This window comes from Phoenix dactylifera, chromosome 7 (assembly GCF_051530095.1).
Source record: "Phoenix dactylifera cultivar Ajwa chromosome 7, Ajwa_hap1_PhDact_Kaust_v1.1, whole genome shotgun sequence".
In the NCBI taxonomy this organism is placed as follows: Eukaryota; Viridiplantae; Streptophyta; class Magnoliopsida; order Arecales; family Arecaceae; genus Phoenix; species Phoenix dactylifera.
In genome coordinates, this window is record NC_143196.1 from 30,527,776 (window position 1) to 30,543,404 (window position 15,629).

General features: G+C 47.1%; 1 pseudogene across 1 annotated transcript; it reads left to right on the forward strand.

Annotated features, from left to right (window-relative positions):
• The first annotated feature begins 6,716 nt into the window (after nt 1–6,716).
• Nucleotides 6,717–15,622, forward strand: LOC113462484 (O-fucosyltransferase 31-like; annotated as a pseudogene). Its single transcript, XR_015967483.2, has 8 exons — nt 6,717–7,087; nt 11,231–11,293; nt 11,393–11,474; nt 11,643–11,714; nt 11,854–11,942; nt 12,041–12,244; nt 13,205–14,039; nt 14,887–15,622. The product of XR_015967483.2 is annotated as an O-fucosyltransferase 31-like (transcript).
• The last annotated feature ends 7 nt before the right edge of the window (nt 15,623–15,629 follow it).

The following is a 15,629-nucleotide window of genomic DNA, read 5'->3' on the forward strand; positions in this document are numbered from 1 at the left end:
CGCCGGAGTTTAAAATGCCGGCGATCGAGCCCTATGACGGGGCGGCGGACCCGCGGGATCACGTCGAGAGTTTCAGGACCCTTATGCTCCTCCACGGAGCATCAGATCCTCTCCTCTGCAAGGCCTTCCCGGCGACCCTCCGTGGCCCGGCAAGGGCGTGGTTCGCCGGCTTGGAGGCTAACTCAATCCAGTCCTTCGACCAGTTTACTCGCCTCTTCATCACCCGTTTCGCCGTCAGTAACCGGCGGCGACTGGTCTCCGACTCCCTCTTTGATGTCCGGCAAAACGAGGGAGAAAGCTTGCGGGATTATCTTACCCGCTTCAACAAGGCTACGCTGGAAGTCCGGAACCTGAGCCAGGAGGTGGCTCTTTCAGCCCTGAAGCGTGGCTTCCGAAAGGGCAGACTCACCTTCTCCCTGGACAAACGCCTGCCGCGAAGCTTCCCGGAGCTGTTGTCCCGGGCGAACCAGTATGCGGACGCCGAGGAGGCGGCCGCCCACCGGAGCAAGGAGGCCGCCGAGATCCCTCCAAAGCTCGGGAAGAAAAGGCGAAAAGAGGCACGCCAGAGGAGGAGCCCGACGCCTCAACGTCGGCGCAGAAGCCTGTCGCCGGCGAGGAACCACGGCGCCCTACGCCCTCGTTCTCCGCCCCGACATTTAACCGGTACACTCCTCTCCTGACTCCCCGGGCCCAGATCCTCATGGAAATCAAGGGGCGGGAGGACCTCCCGATCCCGAGACAGATGAAGAAGATTCCTGGGAGGAGGCCCTCTCGGGCGTACTGTGAGTACCACCGGGACCACGGCCACGACACCGAAGACTGCTTCCAGCTTCGGGACGAGATCGAGGCTCTCATCCGCCGGGGGCGTCTCGGACGATATGTGAACGACCGACGTCCCCCCGCGGACCCGCGTCCAGCCGACCCGGCTCCTCCGGAGCCTCGGGAGCAGAATCGACCCGTTGCGGGCGTGATCCACACTATCACTGGGGGCTGCTCACGGCCCGTGAGGAACGCAGGGGGCTAGGTCCTTAGCGCACAAGATCATGAGGCAAGGCTATTATTGGCCTACCTTGTTGGAGGACTCGAAGGATCACGTGCGGAAATGCGGCGCCTGCCAGCGCCACGCCAACGTCCAGAGAGTCCCTTCTGTCCCCTTGGCCCCGATCACCGCACCCTGGCCCTTCGCACAGTGGGGAATGGATATCCTCGAACCATTCCCCGTCGCTTCAGCCCAGCGGAAATTTTTGATTGTTGCAATCGACTACTTCACCAAGTGGGTAGAAGCAGAGCCGCTGGCCACTATCACGGAGGCGCAAGTCCGGAAGTTCGTGAAGAAGAACATCATTGTCCGATTTGGGGTACCTCGGGTCCTCATCTCGGATAATGGTCGACAGTTCGACAACAAGCATTTCCGTGACTTCTGCGAGGAGTTCGGGATCGAGCATCGGTTCACATCTGTGTCGCATGCCCAAACCAACGGTGAGGCCGAGGTCACAAATCGGACGATCCTCCAAGGAATTAAGGCGCGAATCGGTCGGACAGGGCAAGCTTGGGTCGAAGAACTCGAGAATGTCCTATTGGGCGTATCGGACCACACATCGGACCCCTACCGGGGAGACGCCATTCAGCCTAACCTATGGCACGGAAGCGGTCGTCCCCGTGGAGCTCGGACTCCCCTCACCTCGGGTCGCCGCGCACCGACCCGAGGTCAATTCGGAGCAGCTCCGAGGGAACCTGGACCTCTTGGAAGAAGCAAGGAAAATGGCGCAGGTTCGGATGGCGATGTATCAGCGGAGGGTGGCCCGATATTACAACTCCAAGGTCCGACCGAAGCTTTTCAGAATCGGAGATCTGGTGCTAAGGCGAGCTAAAGCATCTCAACCTGCGGAAGGTGGGAAGCTAGCGCCAAATTGGGAAGGCCCGTATAGGGTTCGCTGGGTAAACCGACCTGGCTCCTACCAGTTGGAGGCCCTAGATGGTCGAGAAATTCCAAGGAGCTGGAATTCCGCTAACCTGCGGATGTATTACCAGTAGAACGACAATGCCAGAAAGACAGTTCAAAAATGTATAACACTTTTTATTTCAATAATTTCTGGTTACAATGGCGTGCTCGTGTGATTACAAGGAATTCCCAGAGGAAAATTAGGGTGTAAAGAAAGTAAAGAAGAGGTGGAGACTCCGAGGAGCTGAAGATCTGGGATCCCGAAACCTCCATCCGAAGCGGCTGCAATCCCACCGGAAGTGGGTGCTTCCAACCGGAGGCGCCATCGACGTCTCACGAAAAAGACGAAGAGCCGGCGCGGATGAAGAAGAAGTGGACGAAGGAGAAGTCCACACTGCTCCTACCCAGAGGCGCCATCCACGCTTCACGAAAAAGACGAGGAGCCGCCGCAGAAGAAGCTCCCGCTGCCTCCAGGGGAACGCCACCTCCAAGGGATATTCCGGTCCTCCCCAGTGTTAGGGGAGAGAAGGGATACAAGGGAGAAGAGCATATGGAGGCGCGATCCCGGATGGAGCGTCTGGCGCAGAGCTCAATCGGGAGGGGGGACTGAAAGGAGGGGGGATGTGATCCCGGATGAAACGCCTAGAACGGAGTTCCGCCGGGGAGAACCTCCTTGTTGATCCCAAATGAAATGGCGGAAGTCGCGAAGGGCGCGCCTCCCGTTCCTTCGGTAGGGGTCTCTCAACCATGCGCCGGAGAGGAGGCCCACGATCCATGGCAACCTGAACAGCTCCGGCTTGGCAGGCTCCATCGCACCTGCACTTATATTTATAGCCAAACTGCGGCCCCCCGGTCGTTCCGATGCGGGTGGCTCCAATAAAGGCGGGCGCACCGAATCCGGAGCCGTTCCGGCTCTCGAGGCGTATTCTCCCACGATCTCCTAAGCGTCGTTCTCCTTAATTGCATTCTTTGTGCAGGACACTCCGGGCGGCATGTATCCCTCGGTCCACGTATCTCCGCTCGCGCCCAGGCCGCATCCGCCTCGAAAAACGCGCGTATCGCGGCCGCTTAACTGACACTCCTTGCAAGCAGCAACTGGCGGTCCGATTTCCCAGGTAACGCTTCAATTAGCATTTAATGCCCTTTTGGTGTTCCCCAAGCGACGCTTGGAGAGGAGGAGAAACACGATCGTAGCTGGACACGGAGAAATCCCGTCGAGTGGCAAGCGACAGGCGCGTGGCCAACGAGCGGAATTTCCCGAGGCTCGGCCCTCGGATGCCAGGCTAACCCGATGACCATCCCGGGAGCAGACTAGCCTGAAGCCCCGACCGGTCGCCTCGGCTTGCGCCAGCCTTGGCCGACCAACGAGCGGAATTTCCCGAGGCTCGGCCCTCGGATGCCAGGCTAACCCGATGATCATCCCGGGAGCAGACTAGCCTGAAGCCCCGACCGGTCGCCTCGGCTTGCGCCAGCCTTGGTCGACCAACGAGCGGAATTTCCTGAGGCCTGACAACCCTCAGATGCCAGGCTAACCCGATGATCATCCCGGGAGCAGACTAGCCTGAAGCCCCGACCGGTCGCCTCGGCTTGCGCCAGCCTTGGCCGACCAACGAGCGGAATTTCCTGAGGCCTGACAACCCTCAGATGCCAGGCTAACCCGATGATCATCCCGGGAGCAGACTAGCCTGAAGCCCCGACCGGTCGCCTCGGCTTGCGCCAGCCTTGGCCGACCAACGAGCGGAATTTCCCGAGGCTCGGCCCTCGGATGCCAGGCTAACCCGATGATCATCCCGGGAGCAGACTAGCCTGAAGCCCCGACCGGTCGCCTCGGCTTGCGCCAGCCTTGGTCGACCAACGAGCGGAATTTCCTGAGGCCTGACAACCCTCAGATGTCAGGCTAACCCGATGATCATCCCGGGAGCAAACTAGCCTGAAGCCCCGACCGGTCGCCTCGGCTTGCGCCAGCCTTGGCCGACCAACGAGCGGAATTTCCTGAGGCCTGACAACCCTCAGATGCCAGGCTAACCCGATGATCATCCCGGGAGCAGACTAGCCTGAAGCCCCGACCGGTCGCCTCGGCTTGCGCCAGCCTTGGCCGACCAACGAGCGGAATTTCCCGAGGCTCGGCCCTCGGATGCCAGGCTAACCCGATGATCATCCCGGGAGCAGACTAGCCTGAAGCCCCGACCGGTCGCCTCGGCTTGCGCCAGCCTTGGCCGACCAACGAGCGGAATTTCCTGAGGCCTAACCCTCGGATGCCTGGCTTAGCGCCGGAAGAAGTTCCTGAGGCCTAACCCTTGGATGCCTGGCCTAGCGCCAGAAGAATTTCCTGAGGCCTAACCCTCGGATGCCTGGCTTAGCGCCGGAAGAAGTTCCTGAGGCCTAACCCTCGGATGCCTGGCTTAGCGCCGGAAGAAGTTCCTGAGGCCTAACCCTCGGATGCCTGGCTTAGCGCCGGAAGAATTTCCTGAGGCCTAACCCTCGGATGCCTGGCTTAGTGCCGGAAGAATTTTCTGAGGCCCAACCCTCGGATGCCTGGCTTAGCGCCGGAAGAATTTCCTGAGGCCTAACCCTCGGATGCCTGGCTTAGTGCCGGAAGAATTTCCTGAGGCCTAACCCTCGGATGCCCGGCTTAGCGCCGGAAGAAGTTCCTGAGGCCTAACCCTCGGATGCCTGGCTTAGCGCCGGAAGAATTCCCTGAGGCCTAACCCTCAGATACCTGGCCTAGCGCCAGAAGAATTTCAAGAGTCAGGAGTCAGCGAGACGCTACCAAGAGTTAAAAAGAGGAAGGATGTCCGCCGAAATCCGCAGACTGCCAGATCAGCGACAACCGCTATACGCCATAAAAGAGGCGGGGAGCTCGAGGTGCGCGCGCCTTTCCGAGGGATGGCGGCAATCTCGAAGCATCACTCCCTTCACCCGTTCCCCTTCTGGTTCCAGGCTCGGAAGTGGGGGGCTACTGTTACGGGGGAACTTAGCCACCATGCCCCACGTGACCGGCACGCGCGCCCAGGAAGACTACGGCAGCCCCTTGATCCAGCAATCCGACCCCGAGTCGGACATCTTCGGCTCCGCAGCCCGACCCCGAGTCGGCAGCCCCTTGATCCAGCAATCCGACCCCGAGTCGGACATCTTCGGCTCCGCAGCCCGACCCCGAGTCGGCAGCCCCTTGATCCAGCAATCCGACCCCGAGTCGGACATCTTCGGCTCCGCAGCCCGACCCCGAGTCGGACATCTCTCGACAACGACAGGCTATTCCCCAGAGGCACGCCGCGGCCCTCTGCTCCACTACACCCAGCAACGGTCGTATCCGGCGCTGCTCCACGATCCCCTGTAACAGCCGTACAAAGCGAAGCTCCACTACGCCCTGTCATGGCCGTACCCAGCGCTGCCCCACGACGCCCTGTAACGGCCATGTCAGTGGCAGCTCCATCGTGCTACACGATGACCAACCCCCCAAAAGGACCCCCCAGCCTGGTATATATGCGGCTGGGGGGAGAAGGGGGGGTAAGCAAGAACTTCCAGAGCATTCTCTTACTTGCTACTATTATCTCTCCTTCTCCTCCAATCTCCTCTGACTTGATCGTCGGAGGTCCCCCACTACCCCAGTGGTGGTGCGAGGCTTGCTTGCAGGTTTTCCGGTGGAAGGTGGAGCGCAATCAACACCAACCAAGGCAACTCAAACGGAACCCCGTTCACACCGCTGTGCCAATCGTTCTCGATTTGGACCACCAGCAACACAACCTATAACCAAAGTAAAGAGATCAGAGGTTGCTGAAACGGTGAAATATATCCAATAGAGATCGTCTGATGCTTAAGTTGGGCAAAGTTTTAAGAAGTAACAATAGGAATCTGAGAAGAATGACAAGGTGAGAGCAAGGAGAAAAGTCTCATACTTGAAGTCCTCTGGTTTGGTTTATATAGAAAGAAGGGTGAGAATCGTCACAATTTTGGTCACGCATGCTGGCCGAATAGTGCCTAGGAATTGTTATGTTGCAATTTTAGATTTTCCAAAATAATGTTGTAAATAAAAAATCCATAAAAAGAAAACTAGAAGATTGAAAAAGCCTTGCCTAGATCGAGCCATATGGTGAACACTACCCTAAGAATATCATTCACCCTCTTCATGTGAGTTAGTGGCGATATCGTCCCCAAGGTGCAGCAAACCGGCTCAGCTCGATCCTTTTCTAGATGAGCATGATCACTGTGAAGCTAGACCTATATAACTCTTTCAGTTGCCTAGAAAATGAAAAAAAAAAGTGGAAGAAAATTAGAAGAAGAAAAGCAGAAAGCAGTGGAAATAGTCTCTATCTCGGAACAGTCTCAGATTACAACAGAGAGCATAAAGATAATAGCAGTGAAAACAGAGTCCTAGAGAGCACAGAGATAGTGGAGGTGTGTTAGGATATCTTAGGGCGTTCGACCCAGAATTTATTTATAGGCTCTATTCGGATGATCGACAAGATACTAAAAATATGAGGTTTTGAATTGTTTTACAAACATTGTAACCTAATCCAACAGCGCACCTCGCCTCACCCGATCCAATTACGCCTTGCTTTCACGTATCCGATGTAGAACTAAAACAAAAAAAAAAAAAATATGATAAAGCATGTCAACCAACTAAAATATAGAAGCTAAGGTTAGTTTTATTTTTATAAATTAAAAACTTCAATTGTACGGTCTCAGGATGGGCCGTTATTTTCTTTTCTTGTCTGCTGCTCTGCATAGTTAAATTCTTTCTTTTTTCTTGATATGCCGACTTGTAACCGTCTGGATTATTTGCTCGGCTGTTACCCGTCTATTTTCAGCGGGCGGCGAATCCGAGCCGTATCATGCGGGATTCGAACGAGAGTAATGGTGGTGATGACGTGGCATCTCCATGAGCTTCACCTCCCGGCGCTCTCCTCCTCTGGGGTTAGCTGGCTCTAGGGTGTGGGTTTGGGGTGCGCGGTCGAGTGCTTGTTCCCTCGGATTGGAGCGGATTTGGGGCCGCCGGCGGCGGTGGACGGGGCGATGCTGCGGTTTTGGTACCAGTACCAATCCCACAAGGGCGGCGCGTTCGCTGCCCTTCTGGTAGTCCTTCTCCCGGTGTTCTGCCCTTCTCTTTTCTTCCCTCTCGGCCACGCCTCTCCTTCCATCTTCTCGGTGAGTTATGCCCTTTATCGCCCTCTTTCTCCCATCTGGAATCGTTGTGATTGAAGTAATTCAGAAATTTAGTGGATAGTGGTCTTTATTATTACAAATCTGATGTGATTTCTTCGTTTTTGGAGTTGTGAACGATTCTATCGTCATACAGGTTCTATTGTCATACAGGTTTTAAATTTGTCTCAGTCACTAGCCACAGGATGCATTTATAATATTTTATATTACTAATAATTGTACTTGTCACGCCCCCGCCTCTGCGAGGCACGTGAGGCACCTAGTGCCCACGTGGGGGCCACATGAGGGGGGAACACGGGGCTCCCCTGCTAGATATTGTCCGGTTCTGGGGCTTCACGCAAGCGTCCTTCACCCCTCCCCGGTTTTGTTTTCCACCCAAAACGCGTCTGCAGGATTTGGAGACACCCGCCTCATATGCCCAGGCTCTAGAACGAGTCTTTCCGATGTGGGACTATTGGGCCTCACACCCTTCCCACCATCGGACAAGAGCCGTCCTCGGCTCTGATACCAAATGTCACGCCCCCGCCTCTGCGAGGCACGTGAGGCACCTAGTGCCCACGTGGGGGCCACATGAGGGGGGAACACGGGGCTCCTCTGCCAGATATTGTCCGGTTCTGGGGCTTCACGCAAGCGTCCTTCACCCCTCCCCGGTTTTGTTTTCCACCCAAAATGCATCTGCAGGATTTGGAGACACCCGCCTCATATGCCTAGGCTCTGGAACGAATCTTTCCGATGTGGGACTATTGGGCCTCACACCCCAAATCCGAAATTCTACTTTGTGAGTAAGCACTCTCTGAGCGAGACTACTTTGGAGCTCGAGAATGATATTATGGTTACATACCTTCAAAGTTTGAAGGTTCAAGTAAGTTAATTTCGAGGACGAAATTTCTTTTAAGGGGGAAAGAATGTGAGAGCCCAGTTCATTAACCGGCCCGCATACAGCTAAACCAGTGGGCCAGGCCTATTGGCCGTTGCGGCCTCTAACTCTTCGGGGGCTATAAAAGCTTCGAACGTCCTTCCTCAGCGATAGGGTTTTCTGAACCTACGTTGATGCCGCCGGAGAGGGGCGTCATAGTTCATCCCCGAAGCCAGGTAAGCCCCTGACCACCTTGTTTTCTTTCCTGCATTTCCTCCTCCCGATCCACATGGGAGGATAGATCAATTACAAAAAAAAAAAGAAAGAAAAGAAAAGAAAAGAAGAAGAAGAAGAAGAAGAAGAAGAGGAAGGGAAGGGGAAGGGCTTTACCTGTGGTCTTCGACGGCGGATCCATCGCGGGAAGCGGTCGCAGGCTCAGCCACAGCCGTCCTGCGGGCGCTGCTGGCCGGTCGCGGGCGTCGTCGGCCTCGGCCGATCACCTCCCAAGCGATCCGGCATGGAGGTCTTCCCCTTTTGCTTCGCGGGAAAAGAGGGGAGATCTAATGAATCGTGAAAGGAAAAGAAGAGAAGAAGAAAAAGGGAAGAAGGAGAAGGCCAACCGTCGCGGCTTTTCTTCTTCTCCCGTGCGCATCTCCTCCGCGGGAAGAAGGAGAGGGCCGATCGCCATGGACGCCGCCGGCCATGGTTCAGCTCCTGCAGACCTCGCCCTCCTCCCTTCGTGGGAGAAGAATGGAGAAGAGAGGAAGGAGGAGTCGGGAGAAGAGAAGAGGAGGAGAAGAAAAAGAAAGAAGAAAGCAAGGGAGAAGCTTCGGGAAGAAACAGGAAGAGAAGAAAAGAAAAGGAAAGAAAAAGAAAAAGAAGGAAAAAGAAAAGAAAAAGAAAAGAAAAGAAAAGAAAATAAAAAAAAAGATAAAGGAAAGAAAAAAAAAGAAAAGAAAAGAAAAGAAATAAAATAATAATAAATAAATATAATAAAATAAAATAAAATAAATAGTAAAGTTGAGAATAGCAAATAATTGATTTTATATGATATTAATAGGTACAGTGGAGTTGCCCAACTGTACTTAGGGATTCGTGAGCGAATCAATGTAAGTAATCTTGGCACTGATCTTAAAGTTTTTAAATTACTGTTTATTCATCATTATGAAAATGTATTGCTTATGATATATTTTTCTCAAAACTAGGATCAAGTATATGATTGCATGTAATTCATGAATTTGATTAAAGAGCATCCTTCATGAATATTTGATGGTGTATGAGTTATGAAATTATGATTATGTTAGACTGTATGAAAAATGATATTTGAGGCATGTTTATGCATTTTAAATTATATAATGCCATTTATCATTTTCAAACCTATTTATGATGATTATGATTTATGAAAGAAAAAGAATATGATTTATGAACTCTCAGATAGCTATGACCACCTCTAGAAATAGAGGCCAGTCGACACCCTGGAGCTAGCATCCAAAGAATAACAGGCCCTCTGCTAACGGGTTAAAGTTGGTAACGAATAACAGAATTAGTCGACTAAGATTAACAGGCCCTGTCACGGGATTATAGTGACCATAGCAGCACATCCGTCTGAGAGTATGTTTTATAAAGTATGGATAAATGGCAATATTTTTATATGACTTGCATTATCATGATTATGAACTTTTATGGATAGAACATGCATTGCTTTATGACCTGATTTGTGTATATCATCTATAAAATGTTTTATTTTACATCAACTGTTGGCTTTTTAATCACTGCATTGGCATAATTGTACTTGATCCAATAAGATAGTACCTGGTTACTTACTGAGCTGTGTAGCTCATACCTTTTTATCTACTTTTTTTCCTACAGATGATTAAGACCACTAGAAGCAGGGAGCTTGATGTTATTCAGGGTTGGGGTAATTGAAAATGTTATGTAATAATCAGATTTTAGAAGCTCTGTACTGTTCCAACTTCTTCACTAATGTTATGACATTAGTAAATGAAACTATTTATTTTTATTATGAAATTTTATGTGGCTTCGTGTTATTGTGTGCATAAGATAGCAATAGCACGGCCGTGTCATGATCCGGATTTGGGGCGTGACCGTACTTTTGGCTTCGGCTTTGAGTTTGGGAAGTATTAGTAGTGTGCCACGAAAGCATCACTTTCGCAATTCTAGTGTGGTGGAGTATTTTAGTCAGTAGAGAATAGTAACATGGTTAAATCTTAGATGCTTACATCCTATGGGGTCACATAACTATCAGTTGGCTTGTTTGTGCAAGAATAATAGCGCTAAAGTTTGATGTGGTAACTTGCTATTAGGTTATATAACCATCAATTAGCTTTTATGCACCCTAAAACTTTGTTTTGTAGTATCTGGGCCTGGTTGGTTGTTAATCAGTCGTTAGCAAGAGGAGCCAGAGAGCTGGATGGTCTGAGGAAAGAATTTCTTTGGGCTACATTTGATCTGTTTGATGTACGGTCTTCCCATGAATTTACTGTACTTGAGAAGGATTTGATTTGGTTGTGGGCACGTTAATTGAATGAGTTACTTTGTGAAGAGGTCGAAGTTCTTAGAGTGTAGACTATTGTTAATTAGTTATTTTGTATAGGGAACTATTTGATTGTGGGTGCCATCAAGGGCACATTCCAAACCTGATTAGCATTCAATTTTGGATATTTGGTTCTACATATCACGCTTATTTTTAGATTAAGGTTTGGTAGGTCCCCTTTTTCATTTAAACATATTAAGCAAACCGGCTTTAAATCCACGCTCTCAGGTATTGACTTGATATGAGAGATTGCAGTTTGTTCATACACTGGTCTACATGTATTTTTGGTCCAGACCCAGCTCCAGGAAACATAGAGCTAGTTGACTGTGTGATCCCAACCCTGGCTTATGTTGTGCTTTCAGTTTGTTGTTTAATTTGCTAAGATGTCTGGAAACACACACAGAGGAAGCAAAAATGAATTTCAGGGATTCTCATGTATGCTGCAGGCTTAATGTATGTATGGTTGGTTTTGTAAATTTTGAAGATTGTGTGGACCATATACTTAAATGACTAAATATCTAGTTTCAGTGGTTTGAGTTGGTTAACTCTTTTTTCCAATGTTTTAGTAGTTTGTTTCGCAAGCAATGAACTGCAGACAGTTTTAATGCATATAGCTTTTGTTTGCAATTGTAATTTGTATGCATGTTTTCTTGCTCAATGGTATTTATGGTTCTTCCACTTATGATTCTCGTATAATGGAGGAAATTCTTTATTCCAGGAGTGGAATGCCCCTAAACCTAGGCAGATGTCTCTTCTGATGGGTGCTTTACAACGCCAAATAGTGAGTAAGCTGTTGAATTAGCAGTAAAATTCTTTCATTGAGCTTATACATCACTTTGCATCCATGGCTCTGATTTTTTTTTTCCTTTTTTTCCTATAGTCGGATGAGCAGAATTCTGAGCTCTGGCCCCCCTTGGCACACAAAAGATGGGGACCATGTATTGAAACTGAAAACAACCCTGGTAAGTACCTGATAACAGCAAGAGCTCAATCACTTTCCCAACTTAAGTGGTAAGTTAAAAAAGAGGTAGTTTTAGGTACTTTTTTGCTTTTAAGCAATATTTGTTTGATCTTCATGAAATGCTTATCTTTCTACAGACATTTTATTTTATTTTTAAATTGATTTGCAGTATTGATACCTACTAAGTCATCTGATATATTCAAGTATTCCTTGATGGCGGGTTGAACCAACAGAGAATGGGGTAGGCTATTTACATCATCTGAGTCATCTGAGTGGACATCTGATATATGAACATATGTTTATGGATAAGAGAAGCCATATTTGTTCATTTTCTGGGAAAGCAAGCCATGGTTTACGTATCGAATATTTTTGTCTTATAGATTTGTGACGCAGTTGCTGTTGCTAAAATTTTAAATGCAACCCTTGTGATACCTCACCTTGAAGTGAATCCTGTTTGGAAAGACTCAAGGTACCTCTAAGTAACATCTTGTTCTTGTTGTTCTTTCAGTTGCTAAGTAGGGCATTTGGACTACAAGCATTTAAATTAACTTGCATTTGCTGCTGCAGCTCCTTTGAAGATATTTATGATGTGGATCACTTTATTAATGTGTTGAAAGATGAGATATCAATAGTTAGAGAATTGCCTCAAGAATTCTCATGCAGCACAAGAGAGTATTATGCTTTGGTTATTCGAGCTACTAGAGTTAAAACTGCATCAGTTGATGCTTCAGCGAAATGGTATATTGAGAATGTTGCTCCCCTTCTTCAGAGGTTCGTAAAAATGATGAATATTATATTGGTAGCTGACAAATAAGTTACTGATAAAACTTTTACAGTTATCTAAAATTTTATGTTTGTTCTCATTTCGTTTTATTATTGTCTTGATCATTCTTGATGTTAACTCCTGTATTGCCAGATATAGTAGGTTACCATTTTTATTACTGTTTGGTTGGTGATGGAAATGATGAAAATTGCTATTCTGAATTATTTGGGCCATCTGATTTTGGAAGTTAGCAGCTTTGTCATACCTGTATTGCAGGTTGCAACATCTTTATTCATCAAGAAGAAGATTTAGTTCTTGATAAGATGGCTCATGTTTGCATGAAGGGTTAGGTTTGAAACAATTTGATCTTAGTCTGTATCTATCCGAGTTAGTGAACTTTAGTGAACTCTGTGAGAGGAAGTCTAAAGCTTGACCTTTAGACAACATTGGCTTTGGTTTTCTAGAACTACCTAATATGGTTTTCTTTTCTTCCTTTTTCATGGTTTTTTCTTGCTGGTTCTGTTGTTGTTTTCATCCTCTATTGACACCCATCCCAAACATGACCACATTGAGTATTGAGAATGCTCTCGGTAGTTCATCTTTGCTTGTCATGGGCATCAAAAGTCAATCGTTCTGTTGAAGAAATGCTCTATGACATTGTTTCATACAATTTTCTTCTGGGTTTGCTTGGACACATTTCTTCCCTTATGTTGATTATTCTTCTCTATTGTTGAGTTGCAGAAATTGGCTAATCTTCATCAGTCTTCTTTTCACGTGACTGAACCATTTCAACAAATTTTGGTTCCCTTCACTTAAAGTGATGCAGCTGATCAGCTCCTGTCATGGATTCTTTTCTAAATTTCCTCTTTATAAGCATCCAACTCGACATTCTCATCTAATTTTTGCATTGCATATGCACCATTTTTTGCCCCCTAGCATAGTGAATGATGACCCTGGGTTGACTACAGGTTCTTGCCATTCTTAAACCCGAAATTCAGGATAAAGCTTTCCTTCCATTGTCTAAGTACATCCAAACGAAGAGAGATTGGACCTCCAGCCTACCCATGGAATTGTATATTTACACGAGGCTGTATTGGCTTTTAGGACAATGGATTACAGTGGAGGCTGACAATAAATCTTCAGTTAATAACAATGGTATATTTGTAAGTTGTAACCTTTCTTATAGAATGGTATCACCATACAGATTCATTCATTTGGCATCACTTTATTCTGAAATTATATCATCTATGTCATTTGCCCTCATATTTTCATAATTTCTTGTACTTATTCTATTCCATTTAGTATCCATGCCTTGTCCTTGTGGATCCTTTCATAGCTTTATCTACTTATTCTATCCCATTTCATTTGCTATATACATGTGACACCAAATGTCCATTTTATTACTAATATGTGGTTTTTTTCTTTTACTTTTCCTTTTTTTGGTGGTTAGAAACTGTTCCGCAGATATTTCTGTTCAAGGCTTTTCTAGATACTTTAGAACAGGGAAGCAAAACAAAGTCTGATAGACAAATCAATGATGATACATTGAATCAGTTGGGCCAGAATGCATGCTTGGGACTTCAGCTGGCAGGCCACAACCAATATCAGTCGGATGGTCTGAATTTGATTTGTGAAAAGAAGTTCAAACCTCGAGCTGAAGTTAAACTACAAGAAGCAAACCTAGATTTCCAAATGAATGGCTTTGAGCTGCCCAGGCCCAGATATGATGCCAGTATTCAGATATGGACTTCTACCTGTGGTCCGTGTGGTCTTCCTGTATTTGCTAAGAACTCTTACCCCCAAGTAAGTTCTTGTGGATTTACTTTATAATTTTGTTTATGTCAATCATTTGCTAAGATCATTTGATATTGGTAATATGAACAACTAAAATGGGGGAGCTATGCAAGGTGACAACAGTAAGCATAAGAAATAATATGGCATCACGAGTAACCAAAGCTTTTGAATACTTGAAGTACATGAAGTAGCAAGTACAACTGAAGTAATTCGTACAAAGTATATGCTTTTCAACCTTTTTTTGATGTTAAACTCAGCAAGCATGGTTTTGCTGGTGACTGGCGTTGGCAAAAGTTACACTTCAGCTGCTGGCACAGATGCAGTGCTTTATTCCCTTTTCCTGCTGAAGCCAATTTTAGTTGCAGTCACATGGGCATGACTATGAATTGCCAAGCATTTCTGCCAGACATTCCTTGTCATATGATCATATTGATGTTTTTCAATATGACACCCCTTTTAATGATAAACTGGGAAAATGGCATATGACTGAATCAATCAATTTCAGAATCTACATGCTTAAGCCTTCATTTAACATTGGGCATATATTTGCAATCTCAGCATGCATGCATACATTGTTGAGTTCTTAATACTGCATTTTTCATGTCTTCATGTTACTTCCTTGGCTTATTTTTTCTTGTAAGGGTGTTCCCCTAGTATCTTAGGTCCCAGTTAAATTATCATCATAAGAAACATGAAATGCAAAACAAAGTTCCAAGCTGGACGCATAACATCTAATGTTCTGACGTATTAGGGAAGAAACTGAATATATTTATGTGTTCCATTTGCTTCAATTAATATTTTTCAGTGATCGTGTAGTATAAAGTTACTGTGACTCTCCGACACATAATTTTGACAGGTACCAAGCTGCTTCCTAGGAATGCATGCACAGGTGGATTGCTAGGACTATGGTTTCTGAAAAGCTCTTTATCTGGATGTGAATGGCCTTGTCTTCCTGTTGCTGATGATTACTTAATCTACAAATTGGTCTCCAATTTCAGTTTCTATTGAGGTTCGTATTACTTTCCTTGCAGCAACCAATAGGACTTCATGACTTGTAGCATAGTTGCATTGCGAACTTGGTACAAGCAGGTTTGACGGCATTTACTGCTGCTGATTGGCACAACTCTCCAGCTGTTGTCAAGATTTTTCCCCTTCTCTCTTTTTTCATACAATCATCGGAAAAAAGGGTACATATACTAATGGTAATTATGTTCTCATTGTTATGCTTGTTCAGCAACCTGGCCAGCATCAAAAAAAAAAAAAATTACATACTGCTTCTCGGATCGTCTTAGTTATCATACCTCTTATCTGGAAAGATCCTTGTAAATTATATTATAATTGTCTCCTCTTGGCCTGCTTACATGGCCAGAAAGTTTTTGTTCTTGTAAATTATACACAAGCAGAAAAGCTTCAAAGCCTGTAATACATGTAAAAAGAGATGCCCCGACAAACTGACCGGAGCTGTAAACTAAATTCAGGTGTAACTGAAATTTATATATCCAATTCTCTTTCAATACTTTAAATGTAAGGATGCTTCCTGTGAATCTTAATGCTTTAAGAGGATCGATGGTCTCTCCTTGCAATTCCACGCTCTGCATG